Source organism: Lepidothrix coronata, unplaced genomic scaffold (genome assembly GCF_001604755.1).
Source record: "Lepidothrix coronata isolate B3197 unplaced genomic scaffold, Lepidothrix_coronata-1.0 Scaffold39, whole genome shotgun sequence".
In the NCBI taxonomy this organism is placed as follows: Eukaryota; Metazoa; Chordata; class Aves; order Passeriformes; family Pipridae; genus Lepidothrix; species Lepidothrix coronata.
In genome coordinates, this window is record NW_016690219.1 from 3,881,630 (window position 1) to 3,895,300 (window position 13,671).

Genomic DNA, 13,671 nt, shown 5'->3' on the forward strand with positions numbered 1-13,671 from the left:
CATCACTCTCTTCACAGCCCCCCCTCACACTCCCTCACACTCCCTCACATCCCCCTCACACCTCCCAGAGCCCTTCTCATCCCCTCACAGGATCACAGAATGGTTCAGGTCAGAAGACACCACTGTGGGTCATCTGGTGCACCTCCTGGTGCAACCATTCTCAAGCAGGGTCATCCGAGAGCACTTGGCACAGGATTGCATCCAGGTGTTTCTGGAGTATCTCCAGTGAGGGAGACTCCACACCCTCTCTGGGCAACGTGCTTCACTGCTCGGTCACTGCACAGGAAAGAAGTTCTTCATGTTCAGGTGGAACTTCCTGGGCCTCAGTTTGTGCCCGTAGCCTCTTGTCCCATTGTTGGACACCCCCGAGGAGAGCCTGGTCCATCCTCTGCTCCCTCCCTGCAGACCCTGACAGACATGGATGAGTCCCCTTTCAGTGTCTCTTCTGGAAGCTGAGCAAGCCAGCTCCCTCAGCCTTTCCTCCTAAGAGAGATGCTCCAGTCCCTTCATCATCTTTGTCACCCTTTGCTGGACCTGCTCCAGGAGGTCCATGTCTCTCTTGTCCTGAGGAGCCCAGAGCTGGACACAGCACTCCAGATGTGCTTCAGTGGGACTGATTAGAGGGGCAGGATCCCGTCCCTTGACCTGCTGGCAGTGCTGTTCCTAATGCACACCTGGATTCCACTGGCCTTTTGGCTCATGCACAGCACCAACCCCCTCACTGCTGAGGCCGCCCCCCATCCCCACCCACTCACTGTGAGAGCCCCCCTTTTCCTCAGGGTCTGGAGCACAAGTCCAACGAGGAGCGGCTGAGAGAGTTGGGAGGATTCAGCCTGGAGAAAAGGAGACTCGGGTGACCTTATCATTCTCTACAATTACCTGGAAGGAGGTTGTAGCCAGGTGGCAGCCAGTCTCTTCTCACAGGCAACCAGCAATAGGACAAGAGGGCATATTCCTGAACTGTGCCAGGGGAGATTTAGGTTGGATATCAGGAGGAATTTCTTCACAGAAAGGGTGATTAGACATTGGATTGGGCTCCCCAGAGATGGTGGAGTCACCATCCCTGGAGGGATGTCCAGCAAAGACTGGACATGGCACTCAGTGCCATGGTCTGTCTGGTGGTGTTTGGTCATGGGTTAGACCTGATGATCTCAGAGGTCTTCCCCAACATAATTGATTCTGTGATTCTATGACTCTTCCTTGGCTGGGTCAGAGTGAGATGGCCCAATGCTGCCCCACTTCTCAGTCCCTCTTGTGGAGCCGCCCCTACCTGAGGGGTAATGCCCCCCTGCCCACTTGAGGTGGGATCTCTGTCCACAACTCCTCATGAGCAGAACTGCCTCAAAGCCCCTCAGCAAACCCCACCCTGACGAGGCCCTTGGGTTGCCCCCTGCACCCGGGGGGCTTCCCCACCTTCTCCCACAGCAGCCTCTGGCCTTACCCAAAACCACCACCCTGGGAAGCCCCTTTTGGTCAGGGAAGTGAAGATTTGGGGGCTGTTGTGGCTGCAGGGGCAGCAGGGGCACCTTCCACTGGCCCATGGAAGGTGACATGCAGGGAGACCTGGGGAGGAGAGCGGCCACGTCCCCTTGGCCAACCTCAGGAACCTCATGCACATGTTTGTGGGCTCATGCATTGCTTCTGAAGAGTTTATAGGGTAAGGATATTTTTTTTTTGTTGGAAATTTTTATCGCTTCAGAGATGTACTTAGGAAACTGCCCCGAGCTATATCAGGTTTTCACTGCTTAGGTTTTTGTGGGAAACTCAGGAATGAGTGAAATGACTACTTAGAATTGAAGTGATTTAAAGAAAAAACCCTGACCCTGAGGCCAAAGGGACAAGTAAACATGGTCTGGTTTTGATGAAAATCAGGGAATATAACACAGCAGGGCTCTCAGAAATGAAAATATTCCATCTTCCCTGCTGCAGACATCCTTTTATGAGTGGTTCAAAATGAGCTGTTTCAGCCAAACTCAGGACAAAATTAGCCTGAAAAGAATGTCAAGTATTTCCAGGAGTCAGCTTTTGCTTAGCATCTTTCTCATGGCACATAAACAGAAAATGAGTCAGATAATGAGCAATAAAGACAAAATGTGAAGTCCAAGTGTATAAACAAGCATATACCACAGTGTGTTATGATATTTTATCTGTTTCACCATACTTTGAGGCAGGCTGCTTCCATTTTTTCTGACAGCAGAACTGGTAACGTACAAGTCAGTCAGAATTTCCTTGAAGCAGGTGCAGTGTTTAATGCTGATCAATGGCTACAAGATTCTCTCCTTAAAAGGAAAATCTATTTTTTATAAAAATACAACCTTCCTGCACCCCCAGGTTTACAGTACTGAATTAATTTATAAAATTCAGAAAATAAGTTCCATGAAGATGAATTATACTCATCTGTAAGCTGTATCATTTTTTTCCACTTCCTTTGTAGAGCTACTTCAAAAAAAAAAAAAAGGATAGAGGATAAGAGGAACTATAAATTTTATCTGATTTTTAACTTCTTTAACCCTGCCACAAAGCTAAGTGAGCAGGAATGAGAGGTGAGACAAAAAATGTACACAGTGTACGTATTTACAGAGTGTTGAAGGAACTCCATGTAACCTCCTTTCTGGAAGCTGATCTGAACTGGGGCAAAGTCCCATTCCAGTTCACATTCACTCATGCTGACATACCTGTGGCCCTCTCCTCAGCCTAGAACATTCTGGAGAGCAAAGCCCTGGTTCTTGGTTCTTGTGCTGTGGACTAGCAAGACACTGTTTTGAAATTCTGTTTTATTTCCACATGCCTTGATAACTGTGGCCAGGGCTGGCTCAAAGCTGGTTAGCAGTCTGAGTACAAAACCTGAATTTTATTCCACTTCCATCTTGCACCAGCATCCAACTGGTCCTGTGCATCCCCTTCCAGTACCAGCAAGGCAGAAATGGGGCATCTCCTGAGGGAGCCCCTGTGGCTGCCGAGTCCAAGAGTCTCTTCCTCCATGGATGACTGGCTGATGCTGCTGAATCCATCGCCTACAGCCCTGCACAGTTTTCTGTCTGAAGCTGGGGCTGTGGTCCATGAGGTGTGTGGCACTGACAGTTGTGTCTGCCTCGTGCTTCATTGAGTCTGACACGGCTCCACTGCACTGAGAATCTGCTCATGTGTGACTCAGAGCAGCACGGGGACCCATATTTAGCACCCTCATATGAGTTGACAGTTATAACACATGTAAGGAAAATACATCTGTGCCAGGCTATTAACTCTTTTGGCTCAACTGTTAAACCACTTGACTATTTCATTTCTTTTCTATAAGGTCTATGTCTGGTGTCACGTGCTAAATGCTTATTTACCAATAACTGCCTTCTAAATTACCTACAGTGAGTTAGTTCCTTCCTCACTTTCGACATCAGCAAAAGCCAAAAACATTTAACGAGCCATTTTCCCTTAGATATTAGGCCATGATTGGTATTTATGCAATCCTTTGAAATTATAGTTTTGCTCTTATACTGGTAGATACACAGGAAACACTGTATCTTGCTTTTTATTTAATCTCTTCTTTCAGTTCAAGCAGAATGTAGAGCATTGATATTCTGATGCTATGGAACCATAAAAGTGTGTATTTGTCTCAGAGTGTTTTCAAATCCAATTAGATTTCGCAAAATAACATTATTTTCTCACTAATTTGTTCAACCGACCTTTTAAAAATGAAAGCTTAGCTATTTAAGTGCTTTACGACTGAGCTAAATAGAATATCTGAATTTCTTGCTCGCTTTTGGGAGAGGAAGAGTTGTGACATGTTTGCAGATCAAGATAGTATTCACTCTTGACGTCAGTAACTGCTATCATTTTGTTTTACAAGAGAGATTGTTGTATATAGCCTGGTATGCAGGTTTATAACACAAAATAAGAATGATACAATTTGTCACCACCGGAGCTGATTTTTTTTTCCCTCACAAAAAACCTAGGAATGATAAGAGACTCTTTCCCTAGTACTGCTACAGTGAACATTTCACTTGAACTTTTTTGCCCCTCTGGTTATCTTAAAAGTACTCCAGTATTTCCAAGTAAAGAAACTTAAACCCAGAACTTTCAAAACTTCTCTCTTGAGCACAAAAAAATAAAGGAACTGACTTTTTTTTTTCCAAAAAATCGTGTGTCAGCTGTTAACATGTTGCAGTTTCACACACATTTGAGTGGCACATGCACTGCAATAGTTGCACATTCCCCTTTAACCAAAGAGTTTGCTCCAAACATTCCAACTGAGTAGATTTTCCATGCTTTTAATTCTCCATTGCATTTTTCATTGCAGCATCTTCTTAATACCCTTAAAAATTGGTTGGAAGCAAACAGCCTCGAGCACTAAGGAGTTAAACAATCTAGATTGTAAAATTTCACCTTTTTGTTTTCAGCAGCAGTTCCCATCAGGTAACATAACATCACTGAAAAAATAGACAGGTTTGTGTTTCAGAAGTGTAACAATTATTCGGATGAGAAAACTCCCTCTGCTGGTTTGAAGAAGCAGTAGATATATTTCATTTAAAAACAAACAAACTGTGGGAAAGTATTCATTCAGCACACGCAGTATTTTTCCCTTCACTGCATACACAGTGGTGAGTGAATCTGTTTATTCCACAGAATGAGGCACAACTCTTTAAAAATGAATTTTAAAAAAAAAAAACAAACAAGGAGAGAAAATATAAAAGCACAGGGCAGTTGTTTGGCTGTTTTGGACATAAAAGCTATATCAAAATGTAGATTTTCAGGGAGGAGACAAATTAAGCTAGAGGCAAATTAAGCTTGCCCACTAACATTTAACCTATTCTTTTAACTATTGGGGGTTTGCATTATGTTAAGAAGCAAAAGGAACTTAATCTTTCTTTTCTTCCTACCTCCTTCAGACAGTCCATTATTAGGAGCTATACAGGGCTCACAGGCTGGACCTTTTGCAACTACAGCACAGCTCCCCCCATCCAGGTGAAGAGTTCCTTGTCATCTCTCTTGCAGATGGTTGATAAAGAAGGATGAAATACTGTGTTCCTACATACAGCTGGTGATACTAAGGAATTTGGAGTGCCAGTTTTCAGGCTATCAAAGCAGTCATGCTCTAGTGCTGTATTTTTCAAACCATGGAGTGTGGATCGATACTGATCTATAAGAACTCAGGAGCTGGTCAGCCAAATAACTGGCTTTGTAAACCAACTTTGTAAACACTTTGCATTGTCCCACACTGAACGAGCAAACAACCAAAATGAGGGAAGTCATGTGGACACTGGAAGCTTTTCCTAATTTGATTTATCTATAACTGGAAACTGTTGTGGCAACACCACAAACTTGGTTTTTGTTTATTGGTAAACTCTTGGTTGAAAAGGTTGAGGAACATCAGCCAGCGGAAACAAAGGAAACAAATTCCTCCGTGCTTTTTAACCACTCTTGATCTCTTTCCTCCGTCATCATCAACCTCTTCAGTCGATCCCTTTCTCTTCTCCACAGCCTTGAGCAGGAAGTGCTGTTCCTTTTCTGTGTATTATTTTTTTCCACATGCCAAAAACTCCTGTACCTTACTACATTTTGCTGGCCTGGGGACAAGACAGGGAGCCAGGACAAGTTTCAGTTCTGTGGCCTCATTGTGTCGTATAAAAATACATCCTTCAGATAGGACCCAGTGTTGATTAAAACCTTAGTATAGATGACAGCTTGTCCAGTACTAAATACTTCTGAAGTCCTGAATGAAGTTTAGAAATGTCACTTCAGTTGCACATGTATGAAATAAAGTACTTCTGTTGAATCTTAAAAGAAAAGAACTGGGCGGGGGGGGGGGGAGGGAGACGGCGGCATATCTGAAATTCAGGCTAAGTACTGGCAATGATTAATCATGTTTCTGCCACGAGGCAACTAAAGCATAATCTGAAAGAGGAGTTACCTACCCCGATGGCTATTACGTTTTTAATTTGACATCTCTTCTGAGAAGGCAGCTCATTTAATACTGGGCTATTACAACTAATTAAAACAAAGCTGCAAACAGCGGGGAGTTTGTGGAGAAGCTCCATCCACATTATGCTGCTAAAAACCAACCCACGTGGACGCGTAGCCGTTAACGGTACAGCCATATGTGTAGCCGTATGTTTCAAAGATATTCTGTTTGATTTAAATGCAGGAGAGTTTTCCTCTCACAGTTTGGCTGTACATCACATTGTACTTAAGAAGAAGTAGAAAAAAAATCTAGCTGTGCTTTTCACTGGTTTTGTTGGGCTTTTTTCTATTTCTCTAATAAGCAACCATCTTCCTCCTTCCTTTTTAGGTACATTTGGCATTTTGCATTTGTATTAAGTCCCCTCTGGCAGCCGCTGTTTAGGATTTCCTTTTATTAACATCTAGCACAAAGAAATCTCATCTTCAGGGTCCAATGGGCTAATGGTTTCCTTCGGCATCTGAATAAATCAACAGCTGTGGCCTTCAGCCATTTTGTCTTTCCAAAATAAAAGTAACGGAAAGCTGCTTGTTGTTGTAACAGTTCTGACACATGCTCTGAGAGCAGGATACAAAGCCTTTTCTCTGCGCAGAGATGACTTCATACAAAACATGCAGTATTAGTAATGTAGCTTTCCCCTCACTCCTTTAGTAACAGCAGTGTAGCCCTAATTGCAATGATCTGAAGCCTGCCCAAAAGGTAGTGAGTTTTACAAAAGCATTTGACACATCATCATAAATACCTGTATCACGTAAAGGCACACAAGTTATATATTAGGGTGCTTTTCTGTGCCACAGGTAAGAGGATGGCATCAACTGGAAGTGTTTTTGTGTTCAAAGGAGCGTTTGTGATACCCCTACAGGCCCTCTGTGCTGTAAGTGTGGTGCCAACAGCAGCTGAGCCGCTGACACACCAACTGGAACGTGTCACTCTTTGACACTGAACATCTCTTTCTGGCTCTCTCGCTCCTGTGCTAGTTCTAGTGTTCATCTGATGGTTTTCCTCAGTAAGTTCAGCTTCTAAATCCATCAGGAAACTTTTAAAACAGGGAATTGGTAGTCTTTAGAGCAGTGTGGACCTGCAATTAAACTGTGTTCAACTGGAATGTTTAAAATTACAAATAAAATTAGTCTATTACCAAAAAGATGGATTAGGTGCGGAAACTCTGTACATACTTCTTGCACTCAGGGAGCTGTTTTGAGTATGATTGTCTTGGATGTTTTTTTGTGGGTTTGTTGTGGGTTGGTTTTTTTTATGGAAGTACAGCAAAGCCACACCTTGAAGGCTCCAAGACCTGAAGGCACAGTATTCTCTCTAGTAAGGCTCTTGGGAGCCTTTTAGAAAAAGGGATGTGAAGTTACCTGTATGTTTACATTTTCCTGTATTGATTTGTCTGAGCTGACACTGCCATGAGCAGTGTGTTCTCATCAATACCCCAGGCTTCGACAGAGGCCAAGACAAAGGAGTGCAAACACACTTCATGCCTTAAACTCAGCACAAAGCCTCTTCTCTCTTCATTTTCTGACAATGTAAGATTGTCATTAATTTTCTTGAAACTGGCAGCCTTTTTGTGAGTGCTGTTCAGCCGCTTTTGAGTTCATAAATAGCATTCCCAAGGGGCAGTCTGTATGTCTGTGGAATTGCCAGAGTTGACCAATTGTTTAGAAAATTCTATAATAAATAGTATTTCCCCTGACAATCACACCCCCTCACTTTCAGTTATATTGACTGAACTCTATGTATTGCTAGAGTCAGTACATGCTTCTGTGAGATGTATAAGATTTCCAGCAAACTGCTAAATTTTACAAAGTAATGGTTTCCTGCATTTTTGGTTCTGAAAGCTATCATGTTAATAATGACTGACAAAATAATTAGTGCTAGAAAAGACACGCATTTCTCCCTCCCTGTCCCCAGAAAAACTAAACCCCATCGAGTATTTTTTTTTTTGCTGTTGAAAAAGTCAGAATTGTGATGGGATATAATTATTATGAAGTATTTTCAATTAGAAGAGTTTGCTTTCCTTTTAATAAGGTACTCGACTGTGAAGAAGGGCCCCTTAGCAGCTCTTTGGAGGCTTTCACTGATTATTTTGTTGTTGTTCTTATGCAGAGTAGAATCTTAGATGTTTATCTACATTCCTGCAGGCTTGTATATCCTCTCCCTCGGGGAACTGATGCCTGCTGCCAAGAATACACACCAGGTTTTCTAGAGAGACACCAAGGTCAGCCTAACACAGACTGAGCACTTCAGAAGTACCTGATGGCTTTATATTTTCCCTCCTAAGAAGTTAAATAATTGATGATTATTCATTTTACCACAGCGTATTCCCACAAAACTAGCAGAATATGAGTTTTCTGTTTCACTCACTGGCTACAAGTGGAAATTTTGACTGTGTATTTCCACTTTAACAGGTACCAATGTCTCAACGTGAAGGAGGAAAAGCAGCTCTTGTTCTGCTTTCAGAGACAATAAAGTTAGAGAGGCAAACAGAAGGTTGGATTTGTGTCCTGATAAGTAAATTGTTTTTCAGTTTCCATTTTAAATACGACAGTGAACTGAGATTATTGCTACTTTCCCCAGTAAAGGTGCAAAGAAGTGTAAGCTTTTTGTGTGCAGAGGAAAACACTACAACGAAATTAAATATGGAATATTTTGTTGTGTTGTTTGGGTTTCCATTCGCCCACCAGGAAGTGCAGAGGGGACTGTGTGACAGAGAAGGAGAATGTGCTCCAGCAACATCCTGAGTTGCCAAAAGTGTATTATCAAAGATACTTGCAAACCTGGGTGTTACTCTAAGGAAAGGACATTTAACCAACTCATCAGTTGATCTGTGAATTGATTAATCACAAATCTGGGCATGGATAACGCATACTCTTCCTAGCAAAAGTTGAATCCTTTAGGTGGCCCTCTCCCAAAAACACCCACTCAGAGAACATTTTGCAGACATGATGTTTTCTATTCTTTTTCACTTCTCCATCTGTGTTATTTCCAGGCCAGACTACTTGAAAGTCAGCATCCCTTCTTCTATTTAATTAATCCTTATGACTTGGCCCTTCACATCACAATTCTTTCCTTTTTAGAAATTCCTGTTAATAATTATTCCAGAGCTCCTGCTGCACTCATGAAATCCTAATCTCTCTTCATTACCTTTTGTCACAAACAAGAGGGAGAACAATAGTTTTGTTTAAAATCTCCGGTCTGCAAAAAGACCATATTTTTTTCAGAGTGAGCTCCTAGAAGACAGAATCAGTCTGATATATGAGCAGATGGAAACATAGAGGAAATTTCCTGTCTCACCATTTTACCCACCATAGAATCAGAGCTCTGTGGTGGGAAATCAGAATTCAGAAACTTATTCTTGTTTTAATTTGTAATTATGGCAATTCATGCAAAGAACATTCTAAAAAACACTTGTTTATGTAAAATAAAAATGTGTTAAACATCTCATGTTTTTCTTTCAGTGTTTATATTTGCCTCATGACATGGCAATAAAGACCAGACTTAGGGAGCTCAGTTCTTCCAGAACAGTTCCCTGACATCCCAGGTGGCTGCTCTGTGATCCGTTTTCTTCTCAATGCATAAAAAATCCAAGTGTCGTTGTCTGGAGTATTCTTTTGAATTTTAAGATAAACAGTGAAGAGAGGTTCATTTCACTTGATTTTACCTGCATGCTTCAGCTGCTCTGCTGATACAGATTCACTTGACAACCTGTAGAAAGGAAGAAGCAGGCACTGATGGGAAACAGATCCTAAAATATATGCCTGAGTGATAAAAACCCTGGGGAGCCGCTAGCATCCTTCTGGTGGTTGTAGAGGAAAACCACACAACTAGCTTAGATTTCGATGATTAAAGTTTGACAAAGCAAAGGTCATCATACAAATTCCTCTTGCAGCATCTATGTGTTATTTTTGCCTTTACATTCTGCTGTTGAAATGTTTTCCATGCTAATAAAATCAACACTGCAGTTTGGACAATCCAGAGTTAGATTTAGTTCATGTTTCTGGAGATTGCTTCATATACCCAAAAGTGAGCAAGCCCTAGACATGGCTGCTTAAAGAGGAAGTCTTGAAGTGGGAAGAAACTAATAAAATACTGGCCTAATCCAACTATACTCTTACTATTTTTAAGCCTTTTTGTGTGAAGGATGACAGTTCAAAGGGCAAGCTCCTGCACTGCTCCTGGATTTAAGCCAGTGGTGAGAAGTTGCTTGTTTGAAACTATTGATATGTCTTGAGGAGAGAAATCAGAGTAGTAATTGGCTGTATTCATTAACAAGATGCAGCCACAAAAATTACAAATATGATTATTCAGCTTATCAGGAGAGGTGTTTCCATTACATAAGGAAATGCTGATGTTGTCATTTAAGTAGTAAGACCTACGCTTGAAAAATGAACCCAAAGCCGCTCAAGAAAAGTAAACTCAGCTTGGAATAGAATCACAGAATCAATTAGGTTGGAAAAGACCTCTGATATCATTGAGTTCAACCTAGGTTGGACAAGGTACAGATAAGTCTCTTGGAACCATACTGGGGTGTGAGCAATCTAAAAGACGTTTAGTCTCACAAAACAAAGTCTGAGAAGGGAGGTATTCTCTCTCTGTAGATACATCCATGGGCAGATCTGAGGGAAAGGAAATGACTGAAGCTTACAAACAGCACTGCTCAGAATCAAGGGACACAATATGGTGGTGGATGTGCTTAGACTGGAAATTAGAAAGGAGATATTACTGCAGAGCACTGCCATGATATTCTGGAACAATGTTCACACAGGAGTTTGGAGAGAAACAACACTAACAGTTCTCAGGATGAAGCTTGATCCTTTTATGTAATGGATTATTATTATTATTATTATTATGTGATTACTATTATTATTATGTGATTATTATTATGTGATTTTGCTAGCAGGAAAAAGGACTTGATTACATTATTTCCTAAGTTCAAGTATGCACACACACACACATATATAATGCGTGTGCCATATGTACATACCTGTGTGTTTATATTTCAGAAGTCCTGTGCACAGAATCAAGATGCTGTGCACAAGTCCGCAGGACTCAGAGGATACGGGCACCTGTGTTCATTTATAGGCTGATACGATGGTACAGCATGGACTTCACTATTACCCTTTTGCCTTTGACACCCAAACACTCAGGAGTGACAGCAATACATCACACAGGTGCCAGAGCAGGCTTAGCAGTGCCAAATGTGAGTCCTGGTGACAGCAGTCACTGTAAAGATCACAGTGACATGAGCAGCTCTGCTGTCTGCAATCATAAATGAAAGTAATGGAACTGTTTAGGTTGGAAAAGACCTCTGAGGTCATCGAGTCCAACCGTTAACCCAGCACTGCCAAGTCCACCACTAAACCATGTCCCTCGGATACTTTTAAGTATCCCCAGGGACGGTGACACAACTACTTCCCTGGGCAGCCTGTTCTAATGCTTGGCAACCCTTTCTGTGAAGAAATTGTTCCTAATAGCCAATCTAAACTTCCCCTGTGCAACTTGAGGCCATTTCTTCTTGTCCTGTCCCTGATTATTTGGGAGAAGAGACTGACCCCCACCTGGTTACAACCTCCTTTCAGGTTATAGAGAGCGAGAAGGTTCCCCCCGAGCCTCCTTCTCTCCAGGCTAAGCCCCCCCAGCTCCCTCAGCTGCTCCTCATCAGACTGGGGTTATCAATGGGTTATCACAGTCCCTCTCTCATCCTGTTTCTCTTTTTCAGGAAGGACAATTTCAGACTGTCAGAAGGGCATCCCTAAAGGGGCAGCTAGAGGGCACAGACCTGCAATAATGAGTGCAACTGTCTCTCCTTCCCTAAAAGGGGAAAAAAAAAAAGACTGAAATAAAGAACTGAAATCTTCTCTCAGCTTTGGCTGTGCTCCCACAGCATGGACAAGGTGAGCTACCACCCCAGCCCAGGAGTGCTTGAACAGTGCCATTTGACAGCTGCTGATTAACCTGTGTGGTCGAGCAGCAAAGTGACAGGTGCCATACAGAAGCCAGACACTTGAACTGTCACCACTTGTGCAAGCTGGTGGCCTGGAGTATCTGTTTCTGTGAGGCTGCCAATCCAGCATCTGCCACAAGTGTCTAGTTCATAGTGAGAAAACAAAGGGAAGTCCCAATGACACATCTTCCAGCTGCAATCCCAAAGTGTCATAGGAGGACAACAGAATGTCTCTTCTGCAATGAATGAGTGGGTGTTATTACAAAATCACATAAAATATGAACAGGGTTGAATTTTAAGTCTACCAAAGACAGCAAACAGACACGAAATGTGTCTAATTTTAGGAAACTTGGGAGTTTTGCTCTACAATGTCCTTAAGAAAGTTGTAGCGAGATAAATGTCACGACTGTATGTGGTAACAGCATTGTAACTTCTATTAGAAATTGTGATGTATGAGATGTGGTAATCTCATTCTTCTGTGCTTCCAGGCTGTATTTGCAGGGAGGGAGACAGAAAAAAAAAAAAGAGCCATTATACCATTTTACATGGTGACTTATTGTCTTAGAAAATGAGAAGATCCTTATTCTTTCTACTTATTTTTGTCAGTACAACAGCACTGCCCTATGCAGTCCACAGTCTCCTATTCTTCTGCTGTGTCTTCTCTCATGTGTATTTGAGGGTTTTTAAAATAACTTACTCTCCCTTGGCCCATACATTTTTTCTCCTCCTCCTCCTCCTCCTCACCTCCACATACACTATTCATTTTTGTTTAAATTTAAATGTAACAATTTACAAAACAGATGGTATTTAATCCACAGGTCTGATCTGTGTATCTTACCATTTGTGGGGAATGCTGATAATCTTTGTAATAGGCTTAAATATGGTACTTGTCTTTGAAGCACCAGCTAAACACATCCTCCCTTAAAACCCCACTCAAGTCATTTCCCCAAAGAACATATACATTATAATTGCCTGCATTTTTGACTGTCTAACTTTATAAGTCACCTGGTGTTCATACAGCAACTTCCATCACCAATTTCAGACAGTCTGGACTTGGGAGCCCAGTCCGATCCAAGCAGCAGTGGGGCAATACTAGAGTAGGAGAATAGAAAGTCCGTGGTCTGGGAAGGCACAGAGGTAAACCAGAGAAGAGGAAAAGACAGGAGCCTGAGGCCAGAGAGAAGAGAAGGCTGATAAGGAGCTGCAGCCCATACAGCAGACACAGGCCAGGCAAACAAATGCCTTTTCCAGGAAATGATCACAGAGTGTCCAAGAGGGAACTTACCTCATCCAAAGGCTTTGTATCAGACGGTCCTGACCTGAGCCTTTGAGACATAAGCCTGATGGCTGAGGTCTAAAGGAGAAAGCAAACCTCATGCAGAAAGCTCTAAAAGGATGGCAGCCTGCAAAGAGGAAGCAAACAGCTGAAGTCTGAATGTAGGGAAAAGATGTAAGGAAATGGATTAACAGTTATGTGCAAGGCAGGCATCTGAAAGACACTGGATTTACATTTAAGCTTTTCATATTTGGAGAATTTCTGTTTAGAAAAAAAAAAAAAACAGACATGTGTAAAGGGAGGAAATACACAGTTACTATAACACAAAATAACCCTGAGCCAATTCACCAAGCCAAAACAGCCCTGGAGGGACTGGTCTGTCTGGTCTTTCACAGATTGTAGCTTTAGGGCATGAAACACACACACACACACACAAAAAAAAAAAAACAAAAAAAAAAAAAAAAAAAAAAAAAAAAAAAAAAAAAAAAAAAAAAAAAA

At 42.1% G+C, this 13,671-nt stretch overlaps 1 long non-coding RNA gene across 1 annotated transcript; it reads left to right on the forward strand.

Moving 5' to 3' along the window:
* Positions 1-39: 39 nt before the first annotated feature.
* LOC108496370 lies at positions 40-13,595 on the forward strand. The gene is made up of 3 exons (XR_001874433.1): positions 40-108; positions 11,673-11,847; positions 12,918-13,595. It is a non-coding gene; the product is annotated as an uncharacterized LOC108496370 (long non-coding RNA).
* The last annotated feature ends 76 nt before the right edge of the window (positions 13,596-13,671 follow it).